Source organism: Neoarius graeffei, chromosome 1 (genome assembly GCF_027579695.1).
Source record: "Neoarius graeffei isolate fNeoGra1 chromosome 1, fNeoGra1.pri, whole genome shotgun sequence".
Lineage (NCBI taxonomy): Eukaryota > Metazoa > Chordata > Actinopteri > Siluriformes > Ariidae > Neoarius > Neoarius graeffei.
In genome coordinates, this window is record NC_083569.1 from 20,281,979 (window position 1) to 20,299,856 (window position 17,878).

The 17,878-nt window shown below is 42.4% G+C and overlaps 3 non-coding genes across 3 annotated transcripts; 1 reads left to right on the forward strand and 2 right to left on the reverse strand.

Annotated features, from left to right (window-relative positions):
- Nucleotides 1-1,354: 1,354 nt before the first annotated feature.
- trnai-aau (transfer RNA isoleucine (anticodon AAU)) lies at nucleotides 1,355-1,427 on the reverse strand. Its single transcript has one exon. It is a non-coding gene; the product is annotated as a tRNA-Ile (tRNA).
- A 496-nt stretch (nucleotides 1,428-1,923) lies between these two features.
- trnah-gug (transfer RNA histidin (anticodon GUG)) lies at nucleotides 1,924-1,995 on the forward strand. The gene has a single exon. It is a non-coding gene; the product is annotated as a tRNA-His (tRNA).
- Nucleotides 1,996-16,941: 14,946 nt separating this feature from the next.
- trnal-caa (transfer RNA leucine (anticodon CAA)) lies at nucleotides 16,942-17,024 on the reverse strand. The gene has a single exon. It is a non-coding gene; the product is annotated as a tRNA-Leu (tRNA).
- Nucleotides 17,025-17,878: the final 854 nt, after the last annotated feature.

A 17,878-nucleotide genomic window follows, 5' to 3' on the forward strand; every position in this document is an offset into this window, starting at 1 on the left:
ACCATACATCATAACATCTGTATCAAGACTGACTCCTTAGCTCTTGCTCCTACTAAAGTAGCAAGGAACTTAGGTGTCATGATTGATGATCAGCTGACCTTCAAAGATCATGTTGCATCTGTAGCCTGGTCTTGCCGCGTTGCATTAGTTAATATAAGGAAGATTAGACCAGAGGGCGGCACGGCGGTTAGCGCTGTTGCCTCACAGCAAGAAGGTCCGGGTTCGAGCCCCGTGGCCAGAGAGGGCCTTTCTGTGCGGAGTTTGCATGTTCTCCCCGTGTCCACGTGGGTTTCCTCTGGGTGCTCCGGTTTCCCCCACAGTCCAAAGACATGCAGGTTAGGTTAACTGGTGACTCTAAATTGACCGTGAGTGTGAATGGTTGTCTGTGTCTATGTGTCAGCCCAGTGATGACCTGGCTACTTGTCCAGGGTGTACCCTGCCTTTCGCCCATAGTCAGCTGGGATAGGCTCCAGCTTGCCTGCGACCCTGTAGAGCAGGATAAAGTGGCTAGAGATAATGAGATGAGTTATATTCTTAATTATGGCAGACATCTGAGACAAGCATGCAAACGTACAGACAGGCAAAGATAGACACACAAAGAAGCGACTAACTTGCTGAAATATTTTTTGCAACAAATCTCACAGTTATGGGACCCCAACAGAAAATCAGTCACCTTATTAAACACTTTTTTCATCAATCTTGAAACAAACATACTTTTAGATAAAGAATCTATAGAGTAACAAACTCCTAAAAGCAAAAAGTTATGTCAGTTGAATAGACTGAGCAGCACACCACCTCTGAGGTTCTAACTGATCCCACTCAGTAGTTTAGGTCCTTTTAGGGTTAAATGGGTATCTAATGTATGAACCCTGCTTTTGACCTGAGTAAAAAAGTTGCATGCCACAAATAACACCTATTATGGATATAATAATTGCCTATTAATGATGTAATACTTTTATATCAATTTACTATATGTGGTTTGAGGGCTCTTTTTATGCTCAAAGTTCCCCTGCATAATTAACTATGAAACAGCAGCCTACAAACATTACAACAAGCCCAGATTTATGAATTTATATCTGAACTTGTATATTACCACCAAAAAAAAGACTTGGTAAATTTTGCAAAGTAGTCTCCAAATACCACCTGACAATGGGCATTGAGGGCCAAGTGCTTTGCAGAAATTGCACACCAAAGATCCTCAGTGATCTCACAACTGTCCATATGAGGCCATCCTCACCAGCAGAAAGTGGTCTTCAGGTGATGAGAAATAAGGAGCAGCACTTGCTCATCTTCTGGTGTCAGTGGTCTCAATATCCCTTCTTTTATCTAGATCATCCTTCCACACACTCCTTCCAGGCCCCAGTGAGACTTGAACTCACAGCCCCTGGTTTATTAGCCCAGTGCTCTCACCACTGAGCTATGGAGCCTTAATGCTTTCATAGCTGATGAAACAAAACAGCCCACAGAAACTGCTGTAACATCACTCACAAGTTCCTATCTGCAGTTAGCCTATGTTTACTATTTGCTTCACAAAAAAAGGACACACATTTTAAATAATGCAGTGTGTCAATCGTAGAGTGGGCTGTGGACTGTACATTCTGGCTACTTTCTCAAGTATTTTTCAAATTTTTACATAAAAAATAGATTTTGACTTAGTTTCTAAGAGCAATGTTTGTTTCCGGAGCATATATCCAAAACTATTCATGATACGGATTTGAAACTTGGTATACATATTAACAAGGTGATGTAGATGTGCCTTTTCATACTAAGAAATTTGAGAAATTAAAATTTTTTATGTTTCCATGGAAACAATTTCAGACTTAGTCTCTCATGTTCGTCTGAGGTTTTGTTTCCAGAGCAGAACTTGAAAACTATGAGTGGTATGGTCTTGAAAGCTAATGTATATCTGTCTCTGAATAGTTTGCCATGATCGTATAGTGGTTAGTACTCTGTGTTGTGGCCGCAGCAACCCCGGTTCGAATCCGGGTCATGGCAAAAAAAAAAGCTACTTGAGTAGGCATAATTTTGGGTGGTGTAAGTGGTTAGTATGGTTGCCTCACAGCAAGAAGGTTCTGGTTTTGCAGCCAGAGGGGGCCTTTCTGTATGGAGTTTGCATGCTGTGTCTGTGTCCTCTGGATGCTCTGGTTTCCCCTACAGTTCAAAGACGTGATTAGGTTAATATGGGATGGCCTTGATCAAGGCACCTTACTCCCAACTGCTCCCCGGGCGCTGTTAGCATGGCTGCCCACTGCTCTTGGTGTGTGTGTGTGTGTGTGTGTTCATTGCTCACGTGTGCATGCATGTGTGGGTTCACTGTTTCAGATGGGTTAAATGCAGAGAGGAAATTTCACAAGTGTGTGATGAATAAAGTTGTGCTTTCTTTCTTTTTTTATGTGTTGATTAAGTAATGTATATGTGCCTTTTGATACTAAGAAATATGAGAAATTTTAATTTTTAGCTCACCTGGACCAAAGGTCCGGTGGGCTTAAGCCATGGGCTGCTGAGGTCAGTATAAAGAGGTAGGGTTGGTTTCCTGCAGCAGAATTTGAAAAATGTGACAAATAATATCTTGAAACTTGGTATATAGTTGGTATATAGGGTGAGGGATATAGATGACTCTGTCTTCTTGTCTTTTTTAACTTGTAATTTTCTCAACCTCATGCTTTTTCCATGTACATCTCATGGAGTTCTTGTCCCGAGTTTTCTAGTGCTATGTAACCAGGAACTTACAAATACTTACAGCATTATTAGAATCCTTAAGAGCTTTAATTGAAATATTTTTGTTGGTGTCAAAGCCTCGATGATAGAGACTTAAGTGTAACATGTTTTGAAGAAACTTCTCCTTCCTCAGCAGCAAGAACTCACAAGCACCACTTCTCTCAGGTCCCAATATTTTTAGATTAGAACCTGAGATGGAATCTTTCTCCATTCAGGTCTGTCAAAGGCCCCAATGAGGATTGAAGGAGGAAATAAGAAACACAAATAAATAAAACACCCAGTTTCTTTCTCTCTCTCTGTGCAACCTTCACTCGATCCAGCAAACTTCACACACAAAATGCATCACACTAGACCCCGAAGCCGCCGCCAGGCACCGCTAAAACCGCCATTTAGAATTTGAGCCGCCGCCAGCCAATAATTTTGTAAGCCAATTTGAGCCGCTATCTAATAAAGTTTGGCTGAGCCACTAAGAATTGTGTACATCAAATAATGGGTTTATCCACATCATGAGCTACAAGAAAAGTGACACAAACATGATCAACTGTACACACTAGTAGTAACACAATAGAGACGTATAGGCATACACTGTAGAGATTTAGAACTGATATCACAGCACAGAGAGCCACCACAAGCTTGCCATTGTGACTACCTGTCTGGCTTCCCGCTCCTCACACCGTTACCACGATACACTGGGGAACCCGGGAACCCACCCAGAGCATCAATCGACTCCGATATCGACGAGATGGCTGCATTCTTTGCCGCTGCTGAGGGAAAGTGTAAAGGTATTTTTTGTTTGTTTGTTTGTTTCACATACTTCGAGATTGATAAAAAAAAAAGTACTCCACCACTCTACTTTCATCATAGTAAGATAGCTGCCAGTCCTTCACTGGTCATTGCTAGTGAGAGTAGATAGCTAGATGCCTTCCTCGAACAATCCAGATTAGCTTATTATTAGCATTGAACTACAATCTTGCTAGATTTATATTTACAATGAAGTAAGAGACCAGGGGACCTGTGGTAATTTGCTATTTATTCCCCCCATTTGTTTGATCCGTTCGCCCGGATATATGCCACACAGTGACGTCCAGTATCAGCCATTTGTAGCCATAAACATTTTGGTGGCTGCAGCAGCCATTAAGGTTTTGGCTGAGTCAGCTAGCCAGCCAATAATTTCATCAGCCAGCCATTATCCTGAAAACAAACGGCTTCGGGGTCTACATCACACCTCTTAAGGCCTAATGGCTTGGTGGCATCTTTCATAATATTACAAAGAGCAGCAGCTGGTTTGTTCCTCACCTCAATGAAATAACAGGTTTCATTATTACAAAGTCAATAAATCAATCACATAATAATAATAATAATAATAATAATAACTTGTCATACTAAATTATTTGTCATGATTTATACTTATTTACAGCAATTTCAGATCAGGCTAAATCTCCTAATGCAGCAAAACCACTTACTGTATAAAACAAATATAACAGGGAATTTAAACATTTAATAATGTATTGATTAGATTATATTTTTACAGATTAGAAAAAACTGATTTTTCATAATTATATGAATTCTGCTGACAGTCGGAGTTGAAGACAGGTTCCCCATGTGAGGCTGAATGTAAAGCCAGGATACTTCAGTAAGAATCAACAATCTGTCAGTAACAATGGTGACACTTGTCATGTGGTGCTGTGGGCTGGAGCTTCATGAACCTTTATGATGTGAACATATCATAGTACAGAAAGAATACTTTCACTCAGCTGAGACCATTCATCATGTTCACTGTTATATTCATGTGTCTGTGGCTTTCACTCGGTGAGTTAACTTTGACTTTGCGTTCTTGCAGAAATATTAAGCGTTGAATTAGTGATTTATTCATCTGCATGGTGGGAAGAAAAAACAGAATGTACATGCTCTCTTCTTTATGACAAGTGACTCCATGGCAGCTTCAATCAAGCCACTTTTTACTCATACAATTATAGATGAAGGCAGTGATGTTACTCTGTCCTGTGACTACAAAGCAAGTGGTAAAGGAAACTACCTGCACTGGTACAGACAATATCCAAAATCTAAACCTGACTTCCTTCTTTATATATCACAAAGTGGATATAAAAGTGACTCAATCCCACCACGTCTCTCTGCTGAAGTTGATGAAAAGAATAACCAAGTGGATCTGCTCATCTCCTCTGCTGCTGTATCAGACTCTGCACTATACTACTGCGCTCTGCAGCCCACAGTGACAGGAAATCCAACTGCACTGTACAAAAACTTTCACACAGTTATGTTACACTGAAGGCTGATCACTTGTCAAAGTTACATAATTCCAGATGATATAATATCAATGATATAATGAGTTAAAATAAATAAATGGGGGGTTAGATCAGTCAATAAAATCTATATTCAGTGTGTCTTGGCTTGGGGCGGCACGGTGATGTAGTGGTTAGCGCTGTCGCCTCACAGCAAGAAGGTCTGTGTTCGAGCCCCGTAGCTGGCAAGGGCCTTTCTGTGTGGAGTTTGCATGTTGTCCGCGTGGGTTTCCTCCGGGTGCTCCGGTTTCCCCCACAGTCCAACGACATGCAGGTTAGGTTAACTGATGACTCTAAATTGACCGTAGGTGTGAATGTGAATGGTTATCTGTGTCTATGTGTCAGCCCTGTGATGACCTGGCGACTTGTCCAGGGTGTACCCCGTCTTTCGCCCGTAGTCAGCTGGGATAGGATCCAGCTTGCCTGAGACCCTGTAGAACAGGATAAAGCGGCTAGAAATAATGAGATGAGATGAGGTGTCTTGGCTCTGTCTCCTGCTCCAGATCTATGTTCACACTCAGGATCACACTTTTTGGTTGCTAAGTACAATGATTTCGTAGATTTTTGTTATTGTTGTCAATGACTTCATAATATATTCAAAACACACACACACAAATACTTTCAAGACTCATAATGGCCATTTTAGTCTTGCCTTGCCTGACCATAGTTTTCATTGATATCACTGTTTAAAGATCGTGATGGCCAAATGAGACTTCGAAGCGCATATCAAGAATAAGGGGGCAGATGAAGCCCCGCTTTGAGGCTTTGTATCGTTGAGCAGAAAACCACATGACCCATGATAAACAAGGCCTCGGTTGTGATTCACTAAAAGGTTCATTACTCAGACTCTCATTCAGCAGACTTCACTTGCGACCTACTGCTAAGAGAAATGTACAGTATGTTTAATTTTTACCTCGCATCAATGTTCTGCCACTTTACATTATTATTTACATGTACAGTAATTTGCACAATGTTCCATTTTAAAATAACTTATGTCATCAGATTTTTTTTGCTTGTTTGTTTTACTTATTTGCCCATATGTTATTTGGTGTTGACCCTCTGTCTCTCTCTTACACACACACACACACACTTTGTGTCTTTCTATGGATTAATGATCAGTATAATTTTGTCTGCACAATAAAAAGGTGTACATAAACATAAAGGGAGTAAGCTTTGTGTTCAGTGCTTGTGTGATGGGACTGTGAGTGCTACTGCAGCCGTGCAGTGCACAGAGTAACTTTTAGGGGAACCTTTATTGATTTTTGTTGAGGAACAGATTTTTTTTCACTGTGTTTGGATTGAGGTGATTCCTTTTCTTCGAAATTCCCTCCCCAGCCTCACGTGGTTCCCTCACGTGGTTTTCTTCCGAACGATCCATGCCTCGAGGCGGGGCTTCATCTGCCACACCCCCTTATACTCGGCACGCGCTTCGGAGCCTCAGCTTCAGACGGCCATCACTACCGACCAATAATTGCTGATTATTGTCTGTCTGTGTTTTGTCACAGCATTAAATCATAATGTATTTTGTGTGTGTGAGCAGTTTAAGGACAGTTCCCCTAGCCTGGCTAACGCGACTTCAAAGCTCTCCGAGCATTTGGTCTGGCCAAGCTATTAAGCCAAACCATTTCCCAGAGCCCGTGGTTGACCCGCCTCCCTGAAATGCCTCAGTTTGCTACTGGTCGAAGCCAGAAAAGGCTGTGATGAAGCTTAAACCAATCATATCACTCTTTCCTCTGACGTATGCAACGCGACGGGGCTAACTGGTCGATTAAACTCTTACCGAAGCCGGTCGGGAGCAAGGCAAAAACGTCCTTCCTTTCAATAAATACCTCCAGGGCTGCTCTTTGCTCCGTTTTCAATGAGAACTTCCCGTTGAATGCTGTCAATACAGCATCTACCGCTGTGTTAAAGGCTTGCCGCTGCTCCATGTTCATGATGTGAATGAAGCACTTCCGGCATAGATTCTGTAAACAATCTATGGCTTCTGGTCGCAGTTCTACTACGTCACTGCCTTGAACACGCCTCTACCCAGGGCCGTTGGAGATGCTCAAAGTTGATTGGTTCCCGATTTTTCGGGAGCTTGGAAATGCTGTAGATAGCCTGCCTGGCCAGACTAAGCTCGGAACAGGCCCTCGTGTTGCGTCACTCTTAGGATGGGCGGGCCCAGGCTACAGTTCCCCCATTTCCCCCTGATGAAGCGATCAGCCAGGATGTGTTTCTATCTGACACTTAAAGACATTGATTTGAATTAAAAAGTCTGCAAAGGGAATAAATCTGAATTAATAGTACAGATCTTTGCACAGATAACGAGAAAAGGTGTCATGAATTAAGTTACAGGTGTTTACATTTTTCTTAAACCTTTGTTTGTTAAAATTGCATTTTATATACTCTATGTTAATATTTAAACCTTTATTTGTCATATGCACACTTCAAGCACAGTGAAATTCATCCTCTGCATTTAACCCATCTGAAGCAGTGAACACATGCGCACACACCCAGTGAGCAGCACCTTGCTCAAGGGCACCTCAGCCCAAGGCCGCCCCACGTCAACCCAACTGCATGTCTTTGGATTGTGGGGGAAACCGGAGCACCCGGAGGAAACCCGCACAGACACAGGGAGAACATGAAAACTCCACACAGAAAGGCCCTCGCCGGCAGCTGGGTTCAACCCGGAACCTTCTTGCTGTGAGGCGACCGTGCTAACCACTACACCACCGTGCCACCCAAAAGAACAGACATGCGATGAGGATGGGACTCAAACCCACGCATGCAGAGCACAATGGATTAGCAGTCCATCGCCTCTCGGCCACCTCACCCACATTTATGTGTGTGTTTATTTATTTTGTCTGATGCAATGATCTTTGGCCTTTGACAGAGTTAGTAATTCTGTCAAAGTCAAAACTCAGACTCATTAAAATATTTGTTGGAACATTGTTGCTGTATATTTATTTAATAAGCCTGTTATGAAAATGTGAAAACTACATATTCAGAAATAAATCCGTCTAAAATGCTCATCTGAACTCTGACTGAAAATGAAATTATAATAATTTGAAACCAATTGCAGTAAATTTTGTGCTCCTTTTCCTGATCAGAGGCTAATTATAGGGGGGGGGGGGGGGGGGGGGGTTTAAGAATTTTGACTTTTCCATGTTTTACCCCCCTAGAAATATGGAGATGGTCCATCTATGTGGGAAAATGTCAAATTTTATTAAATTGAACCTTGCTAACCCCCCTGTACATACCCTCTGAAAGTTTCCATTCATGACAAAATACATTACAGTGCTGTTTGATATTAGAATGCTGCTTTTTTTTAATGTGTTTTAAAGTTATCGATGAATGTGAACCTCTTCAGGTACAGTGGTGCTTGAAAGTTTGTGAACCCTTTAGAATTTTCTATATTTCTGCATAAATATGACCTAAAACTTCATGAGATTTTCACACAAGTCCTAAAAGTAGATAAAGAAAACCCAGTTAAACAAATGAGACAAAAATATTATACTTGGTCATTTATTTATTGAGGAAAATGATCCCATATTACATATCTGTGAGTGGCAAAAGTATGTGAACCTCTAGGATTAGCAGTTAATTTGAAGGTGAAATTAGAGTCAGGTGTTTTCAATCAATGGGATGACAATCAGGTGTGAGTGAACACCCTGTTTTATTTAAAGAACAGGGATCTATCAAAGTCTGATCTTCACAACACATGTTTGTGGAAGTGTATCATGGCACAAACAAAGGTGATTTCTGAGGACCTCAGAAAAAGTGTTATTGATGCTCATCAGGCTGGAAAAGGTTACAAAACCATCTCTAAAGAGTTTGGACTCCACCAATCCACAGTCAGACAGATTGTGTACAAATGGAGGAAATTCAAGACCATTGTTACCTTCCCCAGGAGTGGTCGACCAACAAAGATCACTCCAAGAGCAAGGCGTGTAATAGTCGGCAAGGTCACAAAGGACCCCAGGGTAACTTCTAAGCAACTGAAGGCCTCTCTCACATTGGCTAATGTTCATGAGTCCACCATTAGGAGAACACTGAAAAACAATAGTGTGCATGGCAGGGTTGTAAGGAGAAAGCCACTGCTCTCCAAAAAGAACATTGCTGCTCATCTGCAGTTTGCTAAAGATCATGTGAACAAGCCAGAAGGCTATTGGAAAAATGTTTTGTGGACGGATGAGACCAAAATAGAACTTGTTGGTTTAAATGAGAAGCGTTATGTTTGGAGAAAGGAAAAGACTGCATTCCAGCATAAGAAACTTATCCCATCTGTGAAACATGGTGGTGGTAGTATCATGGTTTGGGCCTGTTTTGCTGCATCTGGGCCAGGACGGCTTGCCATCATTGATGGAACAATGAATTCTGAATTATACCAGCGAATTCTAAAGGAAAATGACAGAACATCTGTCCATGAACTGAATCTCAAGAGAAGGTGGGTCATGCAGCAAGGCAATGGCCCTAAGCACACAAGTCATTCTACCAAAGAATGGTTAAAGAAGAATAAAGTTAATGTTTTGGAATGGCCAAGTCAAAGTCCTGACCTTAATCCAATCGAAATGTTGTGGAAGGACCTGAAGTGAGCAGTTCATGTGAGGAAACCCACCAACATCCCAGAGTTGAAGCTGTTCTGTACGGAGGAACGGGCTAAAATTCCTCCAAGCCGGTGTGCAGGACTGATCAACAGTTACCGCAAACGTTTGGTTGCAGTTGTTGCTGTACAAGGGGGTCACACCAGATACTGAAAGCAAAGGTTCACATACTTTTGCCACTCACAGATATGTAATACTGGATCATTTTCCTCAATAAATAAATGAACAAGTATAATATTTTTGTCTCATTTGTTTAACTGGGTTCTCTTTGTCTACTTTTAGGACTCGTGTGAAAATCTGATGATGTTTTAGGTCATATTTATGCAGAAATATAGAAAATTCTAAAGGGTTCACAAACTTTCAAGCACCACTGTATGCCACTCGGTATGACTACAACATTTTCAGTGCAGATGATCATTATTTTAAGGTAATAAGCTTAGTGGTAAGTACCATAACCTTACATTCAAGTAAATTAAACATATGGTAATTCTGCTCTTTTTCAGCAAGTTTTAAAGTTATTGATGAATGTCACACTCTTCAGTAATACCTCAAATATGAACTATTTTTAAGCACAGAGGATCATTACTTAAGGTTACTAATTTAGTTTTAAGAACCAGTATGCACAAATGATTCATATCTGAATTATATCTCCCAGTGTATTAAATAGTCATTATTTGTATTCTTGCAGGTAAATAATGGCTTCTGTTGCAACACGGTCAAAAGCTAAGAAGATACTCGGTGTAGTAGAGTACATAGAGCAGGCTGAGTTCCCTTCTGGGATGCTTCCAACAGGGAAGGACATCATTCAGAATATGCTCGATCTGCTGCGGCCGAAGCGTGCTGGTCAAGCACAGAGATCCAGGGATGCTGCTGCTCAGTTGCTGGCAGAACTTATTCAAGAGCACTGGTTATTTTGGAACTTATACAACATCCACACCAGACATATAAAGAAGCATCTCTTGAAACTTTATGGAGAATTTATTACTCTGATTCAAACCTGTAAACAGAGACAAAATGAGGGTTTCTAACAACTCTTTTTGTGAGAAATAAATGTTATTACTGTGATTTTTGATGTTATATTTAAGAGTTATTTCCGTTAAGGAATGCTTATATTAGTGAAAAAGGCAGTTTTTGACTATTTGGAGGGGTTATTAACTTCAGAGGGTATGTACAGGGGGGTTAGCATTTTTCAGTTGGCCAAATATTGGTATTTCCATAGATAGATCATCTCCATATTTTGGAGGGGGTAGAAAAAATTTTTTGGTCTAACCCCCCTATAGGATTGGATCAAAACACAGTAAATGAATTATTACATAATGCTGGTTTGGGACATAAACCTGTGTTTTGTACAAATCTTTTACAGTTTTTCTCGATTGTTAACACACAATTTCTGGTACTTGTGACAAAATTTTGACAACATGTCACTCATGCACCAATACCCTGAACCAATTCAGCTGAACTACAAGCACAATTCTTGCTTTACACTCCAATTATAATTCTGAAACACACCTTTTTCTAAACTCTATACACAATTCTCTGCATTTGGCACAATTTTCATCAAGGAAAACCACTGTTTTCACATGTAACACTCTGTCATTCAAAATTCTAACCTCAACTGACATACGATGTGCACTTCCTCGACACCTGGGAAAACTCCTTTCACGCCTCTTTACAATTAGCAATCAGAACTATATAAGAAAGGGCAACAGGTGAGTTTTTCTGCTTTGTGAACATGGATGGAAACATTGGAGTTAGAGCCAGAGGTAGAGGAGTAAGAATGAGAGGAGGGTGAGGAGGACGAGGAGGACATGGAAGAGGACGAAGACGACAAAGGACTGTAATTTCTGATGAGATCAGAGCCACTGTGGTTGACCACGTAGTCAACCATGGCCTAACAATGAGAGAGGCTGGGCTACGTGTTCAACCTAATTTGAGTAGGTTCACTGTTGCAGCCATTGTTCGGACGTTTCGAAATGACAATAGATAAGAAATCTCAGATCCAGTAATGTCAGTACTGCAGTACATCATTACATATGGACTGTTACTGTATGTAGGACTGTAAAAATTCTGAGAGGAATGTTTGAAATATTTGGTAAACATATCTACTAGTGTATTCCCAGACACAATGTGTACACTATTTTTCTATTTATATTGCAGAACTGAAAGACTACCAGTGAGAGGTGGTCGGGAGCATCTCCTTTCTCCTGAACAGGAGACAGAAATTATCAATATGGTTCGACAAAATAATGCCATAACTCTAAAGCAGTTACAAAGGCACATCATTGCCAACAATGATGTGTTTCACAATGTTCAAACAGTGAGCCTATCAACAGTGGACAGGGTGTTGCGCAAAAACCTGATGACAATGAAACAGGTCTATAAGGTGCCATTCTCTCGCAACACAGAGAGAGTTAAGGACTTGAGACACGACTATGTGCAAGTAAGTGATGTACAATTCCACAATTTATGCATGCTCTCAATAATGCAAAATATGGTCTGCTTACTTTACAGTATTTCATTACTGCATTGTATTGCCATCATAAGGATCATGTTTCATGATGTAACACATTTCTTACAGTATATTGTCATGTATGTTTCAGAGATTTCTTGAGCTAGAGGTGGCTGCACAGGAACACCGCTTCATTTTTATTGATGAGGCGGGTTTCAACCTTGCAAAACACCGCAGGAGAGGAAGAAACATCATCGGCCAGCGTGCCATTCTTGACGTCCCAGGGCAGCATGGTGGGAACGTAACCATGTGTGCAGCCATCACTAGCAATGGCATCATCCATCACCATGCTACCCTGGGGCCCTACAATACAGCACATCTAATTACATTTTTAGACACTTTGCACAACAGACTAATTCCACCTCATCAGGTAGATGGACCAGAGCAGCCCAGGTATGTAGTCATTTGGGACAATGTAAGTTTTCACAGGGCTGCTCTGGTCCATAATTGGTTCACTGACCACCCTCATTTTCTAGTAGTCTACTTGCCTCCATATTCACCCTTCCTCAATCCCATAGAGGAATTTTTCTCCTCTTGGAGGTGGAAAGTATATGAACGCCATCCACAGGCACGTGCTCCTCTCCTCCAAGCTATGGAGGAGGCATGTGGGGACATTGCCATTGATGCATACAATGGATGGATGCGCCATGTCAGGCGATATTTCCCACGCTGCCTGGCCAGAGAAAATATTGCATGCGATGTTGATGAGGTCCTGTGGCCAGATCATAATAGACGACAGGACGAAGTAGACTAGCTTTTGTTTTTTTTTGTTGTTGTTGAATCAACATACTACAGTGTTTTGTTTTGTATACAGCTCTGATGAGGATTTGTGTTGTTTCAGTTGCACAGTATGTACATTTCTTGTGGGAAAAATAAAGTGTACTTGTGACTGTGTTTGTGTATTCTGTGAATAAAAAATAAGCAAACATAATTATTGTACAACACAGCTTAGAGTACATACATACTATTTGATGTGCCACACTGAAAAAGAAGGCCTACGCCATTCTCATCAATGGAGAAATGTGTTTTACCATATGCACAATGTGTTCAACTGGTTGTTATGAATGTTTATTCATGTGACTGTCTGTGTATGTCATTTGATAACAAAATAGCATTTTGAGAAGGAAGTGTATTATTTTGAGTGAAAAGTGTCATTTTGCAGGATAAGTGAGGGGTTTTGCCAATTGTGTGAGTTTTTGGATTTGTGTGAAGAGTTCTGAGAATGTGAGACATGTTTTCAGAAAATGTGTGCTAGCAATCGAGAAAAACTGTATTTCACTCAGAGGCGCTCTTACAATAGAGGCGAAGTAGGCAATTGCCTTGGGCCCCTCCAACTTTCCCATTCGGCAGGGGCCCCAGACCAGCTGCCCCTTCCCGAATCAGCTGGGGATTTGGGGGCCTTTGGACAGCGATCCATTCCTAAGCCATTGTGTTTGTAAATTGTAATTTTGTATGTTTAAATCGGAAACAAAGACAAAAAACTAAAATACAAAGGAATGAAGTATTTGTACACCCCCCGTTTGTGTTGAAATGGACTATTCCATGCAATGATCGCGCGAGTCCGAGAACATTGCGCGACGAACGTGAACTGAACCTGAGTGAGTGAATTCAGGGAACTTCTAATAGCGACTGTGCTGAACTGTTTTGAACTTGTGATCAGCGAAATGAAGCGCCACTTTCCAAGTGGTGCTACGAAAAGGAGGAAGCAGGATGAGGCGAAATCAAAGAATGATGCGCTTCCCAAGCTTACAACTTTCTTTAATGTGTCAACGCCGTCGGTTGACTCGGATGCTGTAGCGGAGCAGGAGGAGCTGCTGTTGATTCAGGAGGGGAGCGAGCGGCATCAAGCTCCAACACAGCAGACGAGCAGCAGACTAATCATTCTGAAAAAAAAAAAAAACATAGCGGAGGTGGTGAGCGCGTGTCCCGTTTCTGTTGACCACCACGAAGAAAATGACTCTCTCATTCACTCACTCACTCACTCACTCACCCTCTCTGTCTCACACACACAACACTGTCTCTCTCTCACTGACACGTACATTCACATGGATATGGAGTTGCTTAGAGCCAAATGCCACCTCATCTCTCCTCAGTTCACACTTCTTATCTCCCCTCACTCACACACACTCTCACAAACACTAACTCACAAACACTAACTCACTCACACACACACACACACTAATTCACACACACACAACTATGTACATAGTTTTATTTATAGAATGTTTGAAATGTTCTGATCTTTTAAAAAAAATAAACAGTGCTGGTTTTCCTGGCATTTTGGCAAAGACAGATGTTATCTGAAATCTTATTTTCTGTTGGGTTCCATCATGACTATTAGTTTGTGTAGTGCTACACTTTTTGTGTTCTCTGCTTTCCATCTTCATTTTGGAGTAAAGAAGTGTATGCAGGGTTTAAAGGGGAATGTTTTTTTTCTCCTCTCCAACCTTTAATTCCCTATAGATTAGCTTTACCTGCTTATCCACCATGCAGTCGGTACATTTTTTTTTTTTGTTTCGGATCGGATGAGGGGGGCCCCATACATACCTTCGCCTGGGGCCCCCAATTTGCTAAATCCGCCACTGATTTCGCTCCTTTTGAAGAAAAGTCCAACTTTATTTACGGATAATAATCCACAAACCACAACAACATGCATTTGAAACCAATCGCAGTAAATTCTGTGCTGCTTTTCCTGATGGTAGAATAATTATTGGACTCGGACTGATGGGTTCGGAACCAAACAAAACCGCTTCCTCATAAAGTAACGCGGTGGAACAGAAAGACTTCACTGGCCAATCAGGCGGCACTTTCCTAATGAATATTCATGAAGTCCCCGCCCACCTCGCTGAAATTGAAAGGTGTTTGTGTTTAAATTAGTGCTGTCAAGCGATTAAAATATTTAATTGCGATTAATGTCGCAACTGTCATAGTTAACTCGCGATTAATCGCAATTTAATCGCACATTTTTGTCACATGAAAAACCATGTAATTCTCTTATCAGCATAAAAAAGTGAATGGGCTTGCTCACTGTTCGAACTACGGGGGTACTTGGGGGATCCGAGATCCCCTGAAACAGACATGAGATCCCTTGAAAACATGATTTGGGAAATGTTGGGGGGTCTCTAAAATATTGGCAAAATGATGTTTATTGACATAGCAATCGTGTGTAACGGGAAGCATTTGCATATCCGAAGTGAGCGCGCAATGGAGATCCACGCTCTGAGACAAGCACAAGCACCCCCCCAAGGGAAAAAAAGGGACCCCCCGAAAAAATTGGCATAGTTCGGACACTGGTTGTACCAATGTGTCAGAGCCACTGCAAAGTGGGGCTGGAGCCGCCAATGGGAAAACGAAACCTAAGCCGAGCACCGGGGCTCTTCGGGGAGGGCAGAGGACTCTGGCTGTGCGGGGTGTGGCATTACAGTCTAGCTGCTATCGTTTTTCTAAGCAAAGTCTCTGTTCCAAGTTCCTGGCAGTTTCAAAAGCTTATGAAAAACCTACATCATGTCACAGAGCGTTAATCTCGCGATAAAAAAATTATCGCCATTAAAATTGAGTCAAGTTAACGCGTTAATAACGCGACATTTTTGACAGCACTAGTTTAAATGTTTGGAAATCCCCACAAAACGCTCATTTGTAGAAGCAGCGAGATCAGGATCCCAGCAGCGACTCTGACACAGCGGTTATTCCTGCAGCACCACTGGGTTTATTCCCGCACCAGCAGCAATGAACTCTCAGTTTTCCTTTTCAGTTCAACAACAAGCGCTTTAAACACCTCATTATTACAAAAAGGGTCAAAAATAGCAGTGAACAGGCGGACACGCTCTCAAGAATAGAGTTAACGCTCATTTGTGAGTGGGACAGGCAAAGTGCAGCCAGGTACTCTTTCTTTATTTTACAGACAAGCGTACTTGATTGGGACAGGCCAAGTGCAGCAAGCTACTCTTTCTTTCTTTTACAGGCAAGCGAACGTGAGTGGGACAGGCAAAGTGCAGCCAGGTACTCTTTCTTTCTTTTACAGGCAAGCGAACGTGAGTGGGACAGGCAAAGTGCAGCCAGGTACTCTTTCTTTCTTTTACAGACAAGTGAATGTGAGTGGGACAGGCAAAGTGCCGCCAGTTACTCTTTCTTTCTTTTACAGGCAAGCGAACGTGAGTGGGACAGGCAAACTGCAGCCAGGTACTCTTTCTTTGTTTTACAGGCAAGCGAATGTGAGTGGGACAGGCAAAGTGCAGCGAGGTACTCTTTCTTTCTTTTACAGGCAAGCGAACGTGAGTGGGACAGGCGAACTGCAGCCAGGTACTCTTTCTTTGTTTTACAGGCAAGCGAACGTGAGTGGGACAGGCAAACTGCAGCCAGGTACTCTTTCTTTCTTTTACAGGCAAGAGAACGTGAGTGGGACAGGCAAAGTGCAGCGAGGTACTCTTTCTTTGTTTTACTGGCAAGCGAACGTGAGTGGGACAGGCAAACTGCAGCCAGGTACTCTTTCTTTCTTTTACAGGCAAGAGAACATGAGTGGGACAGGCAAAGTGCAGCCAGGTACTCTTTCTTTGTTTTACAGGCAAGCGAATGTGAGTGGGACAGGTAAAGTGCAGCCAGGGACTCTTTCTTTGTTTTACAGGCAAGCAAACCTGAGTGGGACAGGCAAAGTGCCACCAGGTACTCTTTCTTTCTTTTACCAGAGATGCCTACTAGTACGGATTGGCCGTATTTTGTACGGAAAAGTTACGTAAATACGATGTTACAGCAAACAGTATTCTGTATGGAATTATTATAAAGTCTTAAATTCACAAACACACGAGGCCCATCAACAACCCGCTGCAGCAAATGTCAGAAGTGGGATTCGAACCCACACCTCCAGAGGAGACTGCAACTTGAACGCAGCGCCTTAGACCGCTCGGCCACCCTGACTCGCCACGCCTAGCGCGAATCCGGCGTGGAACATGCTGAGGTCTCACGCTGCTCTCACGCGTGGGCCATGCGCTTGGCTCACTATTGCAATACTCTGGGCAGTGCTTTTACAAGTTTGCAGAAAACACGGACTTTCCGGCAAACGTTTCACGGCCGTGCTTTGACTCGACCTGTCCGGGAGAGGAGCCCTTTCCGTTTCGGGCAGATTCCTGGACTTGGACCCGCTCCGTCTTTTGCCAGACAAGCTCGGGTAAAAGCCGCCACAGAACAAGGCTCCGGCTGCCTTTCAACAAACCCGATTTCAGATGGCGTCGGCAGCACACTCAAAGCAGCGTGGGAGACGTCGAGCGGACGTCGAGGACATCGCTTTAAGCAGGTGGCCACGACTGCAAACGGGGCCTCGGGACAGCGTGGACGAATTATCAGGAGACGCTTCGGTGCACTTCGTTTCAAAACGCATACGCTTCAGGGAGGCAAAATCCTCAGGTTGGACGTGAACGAGTCTACGGCCTAGCCTCGTTGATTCACTGGACGTACAACCGTCTGTGGGCAGCGCTGCTAAACAAATGTAAAATGGGTTGTAAAATAAACAGGGTTGTAAAATGAAACCCCTGAATGGACTGCAATGACCAGTTTTCACCCATCGTACGGCAAACGGAATCTCAGACTTACTCGTAAGCATGCTATATCGCGTAGGGAAACCTCAAGGCATCCGTTTCAGTACCTTAAGATGCAAAACTGGATTTCAGCGTGCTATCAGTACACCATCCCGAACATTAGTAAGCAGGACTCAACAGACCTCAGGATCAAGATAGAAGAACGCTTCTTCACTGGACACCGCTAGCCGGACGCTG